At 43.4% G+C, this 7,224-nt stretch overlaps 1 protein-coding gene across 1 annotated transcript in view; it reads right to left on the bottom strand.

Annotated features, from left to right (window-relative positions):
- The window catches only part of LOC123750456 (5-hydroxytryptamine receptor), a 136,144-nt gene extending 130,790 nt beyond the window's left edge, over positions 1–5,354 (bottom strand). Inside the window, exon 1 of the mRNA XM_069336313.1 lies at positions 4,312–5,354. The gene's annotated coding sequence lies outside the window, so the exon portion shown is untranslated. The remainder of the gene's footprint in view (positions 1–4,311) is intronic.
- Between the last annotated feature and the right edge of the window lie 1,870 nt (positions 5,355–7,224).

Below are 7,224 nucleotides of genomic sequence, written 5' to 3'. Positions count from 1 at the left end.
TAGAGAATATATATATTTAGCTTCTTAAGCTCCTTTGTCCATAAGTCTAATTCCTGGAATTAACTTTTCTTTCTTATGTAAATTAAGCGTCATTAATTTGTTTTTCTTTCAGAATTTATAATTCTAATTCGTGGAATTATCTCCATCGTCTTTGTACAAATTCACGTGAATTTGTATAATCTAAAAGAGTCTTATAGTTGTTGAGTCAGAATAATATAGCTGAAGATATGATAATCAAACCACACAAACCAGTTCAACTAAACCTCACGACACTGACAGAAAAGTTAGGGAAGACATGATCACCACCTATAAAATTCTCAGAGCAATTGACATGGTAGATAAACTGTTTAACACGGGTGATACGCAAGCAAGGGGGAGAGGGGGTGGGACACTTGGACTGGACGGTAGAGCGACGGTCTCGCTTCTTGCAGGTCGGCGTTCAATCCCCGACCGTCCAAGTGGTTGGGCACTATTCCTTACCCCCCCCCCCCCAGTCCCATCCCAAATCCTTATCTTGACCCCTTCTAAGTGTCATATAGTCGTAATGGCTTGGCGCTTTTCCCCTGATAGTTCCCCCCCTCCCCCCCGGCGATATAATTCCATTCATTAATTATAGTGAAATTATATATATATATATATATATATATATATATATATATATATATATATATATATATATATATATATATATATATATATAGCAGCTATGACAAAAATTGGTCAGGAGTCTGCACATTAGATAACCGAAGGCTAGAAAGGCGGGGTCCAAGAGCTAATAGCTTGATTCTTGCTTCGCACACACACACACACACACGCGCACCAAAAATGTAAGCCAATTGAAGAGTATCGAAAACACAGACATAGACGCCGAAATAAAACTCACTGACTCGCAAACTAAACCCATGGACGCAACAATGAGACGGAGAGTTTCCAAAAAAGCAGCTAACAGCCTTCAGTGCATACAATCACCACATATGAAAACCATGTTGAAGGAATCAGCCGTCTGGTGCGCGGTTTATCGAAGCACCCCCTTGCGAAAAACTGGATTCAATAAAATACATTCAATTGAATATACATTCAATAATATACATCTTTTGTACGGTCGTGATGGTCGAGTGGTTAAGGTCTCCTGTACACCGGTTGTATAGTGCTCCTGGCAGTATGGGTTCGAGTCACTTCTGGGGTGTGGAGTTTTTAGTTCAATAATATACATGTACGTTTTCTATTCCTTCATTCCTCTATGTAAACTGTCTGACTGTAATTAAATTTTATTCTGTTGAACATTCATGCTGATGCACATCAGAATAAATACATATGTATATGTATTTAATAAATACATATGTATATGTATTTACATAATTCCGTGTCAGGGACACGAAGCCTGTAGTCTGGCTTGTATCGCGGATCCCTTAAGGTTCAACTCCCGGAGGGGGTATGTACTTACAGCTAGGTGGACAGATGAATCAGGAAAGAGAAAAACGTGCTTAACCCACTTCTGCCCCGCCCAGGGATCGAACCCCGGGACCCCTCGATTGCGAGTCGAGAACGTGGACCGCTGTACCAGGAGGACACATACACATACTGAGAATACACATATATAGGGAAATGTGCGCCTACAGGTATGAACACATGGGCGCATGTGCACCCACCAACACAACACCCAAACGTATGTGACCCGAGCATACTCAGATGGTATACCGGATCATATATCAATGAAGAGCTAAAAAAGGGACCTGATTGCGACATACGAGATACCAAGAAACAGACTGGACTAAGCTATACACGTCCTCAGGTCGCAACGTATTCACTTCCCTTTTTCTAGATGTTCGTTGGGTCATATTATTATATATATATATATATATATATATATATATATATATATATATATTCCCGAGGGGGCCACAAAGACACTAGTGGCCTCGACGAGGACTGGAAGCCGGCGGCTTGCCAAAAGCCCCCCCTCCCTCTCCTCCCCCCTTTCCCTTATTTTCCCCTGAACATAACTAAAGGAGCAGTTACCCCGGTCCTGAACCACTTCACACAGAACAGCGATGTGGTTTCAACCCGCTGCGAGCCATTGTAACTTCCCACTAATGTGCAATCTTTATAAAATAACTAACAAAAGTCTTTTATATGGCAACCAATGAGTGTTAACTGTCACAAAAGGGCCGTTGTTTTTGTTGTTGTTGTTGTAAACCATTCATGTCAATCTGTAAACCGCCCAAAAAATTGTGTTTGTCGACCAATCAGCTTTAAGTCCTCCCAATATTCAGGTATTAATTGCCCAATCAGTATTAACTGTCGTAATAATCCGTTATATATGTCCACCTCTCAATAAGCTTAGCTCATATTCCTTATTCCTTACGGAGGAAGAATGTGAGTAATTATGAATTATTCTGAGTCGCTCAATTCTGAAATCCAGCTCATAAAATACCCACCCACACTGATGTATATATATATATGTCTAGCCTACGCTTGAAACAGTCTATTTATCTCACGGTTGTTATGTTGACTGGGAATTTGTTTCATAATTTTATAATTGTGTTTCCCAACCAGTATTTACCCAGGTTATTCCCGAAGGTAAATTTATGCAATTTAGATCCATTGTTTGGTGTTGTATTTTGTGTCGTGGGCGCCACACCCAGCCACACTCTGTCTCGGACCTCCCCTCACCTTCCCTCACCTCCCCTCACCTTCCCTCACCTCCCCTAACCTTCCCTCACCTTCCCTCACCTCCCCTCACCTTCCCTCACCTCCCCTAACCTTCCCTCACCTTCCCTCACCTCCCCTCACCAACACCGGCCGAGGACACAGTCAAAACACCACAATAAAGGCCGCCATGAAACGAGGGGTGAAAGAGCTTGCTCTGTCCATTACAAAGCACACTCTTGCTCTGTCCAATGCACAGCACACTCTTGCTCTATCCATTACACAGCACACTCTTGCTCTGTCTATTACACAGCACACTCTTGCTCTGTCCAATACACAACACACTCTTGCTCTGTCTATTGCACAGCACACTCTTGCTCTGTCCATTGACAGCACACTCTTGCTCTGTCCATTGACAGTACACTCTTGCTCTGTCCATTACACCAGGAGAGCTAACTGCATGCACATGTGTTGCTTGCTGGTTATATTTCCCTGTGGGAACGTCCAGTCATTGTACTTGCGGTTGAACTTCGGCTCCTTGGTCCCCGCCTCTCAACTGCCAATCAACTGGTAAATCAATTGTCTGTGCAAGGGGGGGGGGGGATGGTGATTAGTGTGTGGGGGAGGGGAGGGGATGGAGGAGACACATTTGGGCTTCATCCTTGGACAGACAGACAGACATTCCCTCTTATAGATAAAGATTGTTATAGCCTTATATTCATTCTTACAGCCCAGTCCTATCACCCCCCTTACTCCTTGTCCTTCGGGATAGTGAAGGTAAGTTAAGCTCTGTTTCATCTCTTCATAGGACCTATATTAATAATCCTTCCAGTGACCGCAGTAAGACAGGACCCGTAGTAGTAGACCTAATAGTGACATGAGACAGATAACTAAGATTAGGACGGATAACTAAGAATAGGACATATCTAAGAATAGGACGGATAACTAAGAATAGGACGGATAACTAAGAATAGGACGGATAACTAAGAATAGGACATATAACTAAGAATAGGACGTATCTAAGAATAGGACAAATTACTAAGAATATGACATATCTATGAATAGGACAGAAAACTAAGAACAGGACATATCTAAGAATAGAACAGATAACTAAGAATTCTTCTAGTTAGTTCTTAGGTTCTTCTTCATTCTCTCTCCTCTTTCCTCTCTCTCTCTCTCTCTCTCTCTCTCTCTCTCTGTCCGCTCTTCTTTATTCCTCGAACTTATTCCTCTCCCTTTCCCTCCTACCTTCCTCCCTTTTCCCTTTCCCTTCTTCCTTTCCCGTCTCCCTTCCCTGTCTCCTCCTCTGTGCTCTCTTAATACTTAATATTCTCTCAATACTTAATAATGTGAACTTCCGATTTTATGGTAATGTTCCTTTCTCGATGTGAACATGAATTGGTAAAACTGCTTTTGTGGGACACGGTATTGAAATCCAACAAAGAGAAAGAGGAGGGAGGGAGGGAGGGAGGGGGAGAGAGAGAGAGAGAGAGAGAGAGAGAGAGAGAGAGAGAGAGAGAGAGAGAGAGAGAGAGAGAGAGAGAGAGAGAGAGAGAGAGAGAGAGAGAGAGAGAGAGCGACAGAGAGAGTGAGAGATAGACAGAGACAGTCAAACAGCCTCTTTCTCGTGTGGCCATAATACACATTCGACTTAAAACTTACCTCTGATCAACCCTGGATAGCAGTTAGTATTCAAATTGTACGACGGTTGGGATATAGCCAATCACAGTCGAGTAAGCCTCTGACGTCATTCTCCACAGAGAGCTGGTACTAACCGTTCTGGTGATGAGTCAGAGTTAGATAGTCAGTCAGATAAAGTCAGATTAACATATCGTAACTCCTAAGTCCCTATTCTGCTCTCGTTAACATAGATTTAAGTTTACACAGATTAATAACTAACTCAAGACTCGTAACCACAGAAAATAACGAACACTTTGACTCTTGTTCACATCTGCCGTCAACAGATGGCAGCACCATTAGCAATTTCTGAAAAAATATATTACCCATTTTTTATGGTTCATTACCTATATAAAGGATTATTTTAGTTAGTGTGTTCGTTAGGGTGTCAAAGGCTGGATGCCAGAGGCTTGGGGCTAGCCTCGTTAAACTTTGCAGGGTGACTTGTATGTGTGTGGGGACTGTAATGAGGTGTCGGGTTTGGCTCCAGGGAAGAGGAGTTGGCCGCTCTGGAACCCTTTCATGAAATCAGGAGAAATGAAATGTTCGGCCCCGAGTCCATAGAGTTTTAGTTCATATATTATTGAATCCAGATATTGTCATGAAAAGGACATTTTGACAAGAAATTTGCATTGTAGGGGGGAGGGGCTCGAAACAGTTAAATGGTGCAGCCTTTTTTGTTACAGTAATGAAAATAGGGAGTGTATAGTGACGATGGTTACGGCGATGATGATGGTGCGAGTGTAGTGAAGATTGTTACAGTGATGATATATGGTCGTAAATGGAGTAAATGATTGCGGTGATACAAATAGTTTCTTTCACCCTGAATGAATAGTTTCATTCTTTCGTAGAATGTTTCTCTCACCCTGAATGGCCCTGTTACCTAGCAATAAATAGGTACCTGGGAGTTAGTCAGCTGTCACGGGCTGCTTCCTGGTGTGTGTGTGTATGTGGTGTGGGGAAAAAAAAGTAATAAACAGTTGATTGACAGTTGAGAGGCGGGCCGAAAGAGCAGAGCTCAACCCCCGCAAACACAACTAGGTGAACACAGTATGGATATTTAACTCAGTTTACCATCCAAGCTACGCCGGGTAAATCTAATATATTAACTATCACATCAAACGATGTTTAAACAGTCGGATTAACCTCTGTTCCACCTGGATGGTGGGGGGAGGGGGAGGGGGGTGGAAAGGGAGAGAGGAGGGAGGGGGGAGGGGGGAGGGGGGAGGGGGAAAGAAGGAAAAGGAATTGAGAATTCTCCTCGTCTAATGGACGGATATTTTCCGAAAGTCATCCATCCTTATTCAACTCCCAGGAAGGAACAACGCCTGGCGCATTTTATTGCCTCGGGGAAACAACGGAGTTGATGGATGCTTCAGTTTTCTAATTTGACCTTTTGGGTGTAGAAGCTGTTTTATCGCTGGATTTATATATATATATATATATATATATATATATATATATATATATATATATATATATATATATATATATAATGTAAACCAAAGTAAAAAAAAAACAATCATTTGTATATGCCTTTGACTGAAAATATGACAGCAAGTATGGCAGAGGATCGTGTTCCAAGGAAAACTATATAGTAAGGTAAGGCTTAAGAATAGCTGTGGGAGAGGAAACCTTTTAATCTGCAAACTTAGCTATTTTCAGCCTCATAACAAAACACTGAAATGTTGCGTAACTGACGTGACAGATCAGTCCCGGCATTATTCCACTGAAAAAATATTGAAGAAAAATACTGAGAAATGATGAGAAATAAAAATAATATATGAATTAGCCGACCTCGAGTGAAAGAGGTCTGTGACGATCTCTGTCTGGAACCCGTAGGTGCGGGACCGGGACGTCCACCTCCTGGGGCTCGTGCGGCCCAAGAGAGAGTGAGAGAATGAGAGAGAGTGTATGAGAGCGAGAGAGAGTTGTACGACGATGCGACTGTCTTTAAATAGGCTTTGTCTGGCTCCATTCCCAGTGTCTTCTTTCCAGGTACTGGAGCTAGACAAAGCCCGTCTAAAGAAAGCCGTGTCGTACAGCTCTCTCTCTCTCTCTCTCTTATACACAGTATCAATGAAATTTAGTGTGGCAGAAGAAGGCAGAGGCAAGCCAGTTCCAGGTCACAAAAGACCCACTGGGTAAGAAGCAGGAGCAGACCAGTGTCAATATCTGCTGGACGGTCTGGTCCAAAGATCTTTTCACAGATATATCACGCGATTGTGATTTCACGGTGTGTTTATTATTTCGCTTTTGTCTTTTGTTTTTCTCCCCGGAATGAGTCCTTCCCGCTTCATGAGAGTTTCGGGAACCAGAGCAACCAGTTTCGTGGTACTGAATGAATAGGGTGTGCCGTGTGCTCGTCAAAGTTGTAGAAGACCATTCTACTGATGATCTCTTTGTCCAACCATATTCGTGGGGCAAGGCGAGTCGAAGCTCAGTTTTGTCGTGGCTCTGGACACGACAGGCGCCTCAGGTCGGCTCAACCCATCCTCGACGTTAAACGGAAGCCCTCCCTAACTCAAGGGGTCAACATCATCCTGCCCTGGGGTGCAAAACCTCTCCCTGGTGGAGAGGTTTCCACCAGGGGGGCTTCTTTCAAGTGCAAGCCCTCCAACCCTCTGAGGTTTAACAGGAAACCCCTCCACCACCCCCATGCCTTGTAAATTAAACCGAAGACCGTGCCTATAGAGTCTTTCGTTCGAGGCCAGAACAAAGGTGCTTCGTTTGGTTGGTGTGGGAGAGTTCCTTCCCCCCAGACGGGCACCTTGCTAGCGCAGTGGTGCCCGCAGTGGTGCCCGTCCAATGGCTCTCTTGGGCCCACTCATGCACGCACGTAATTAATGGGGCTCTCGCCTTGTTTGCAAAACTTAATGGCACTTCCGGACACACATA

The sequence above is a fragment of the Procambarus clarkii genome, chromosome 35 (genome assembly GCF_040958095.1).
Source record: "Procambarus clarkii isolate CNS0578487 chromosome 35, FALCON_Pclarkii_2.0, whole genome shotgun sequence".
Classification (NCBI taxonomy): domain Eukaryota; kingdom Metazoa; phylum Arthropoda; class Malacostraca; order Decapoda; family Cambaridae; genus Procambarus; species Procambarus clarkii.
The sequence above is the reverse complement of the archived record's forward strand: the minus strand, read 5'-3'. Positions and strand labels throughout refer to the sequence as shown.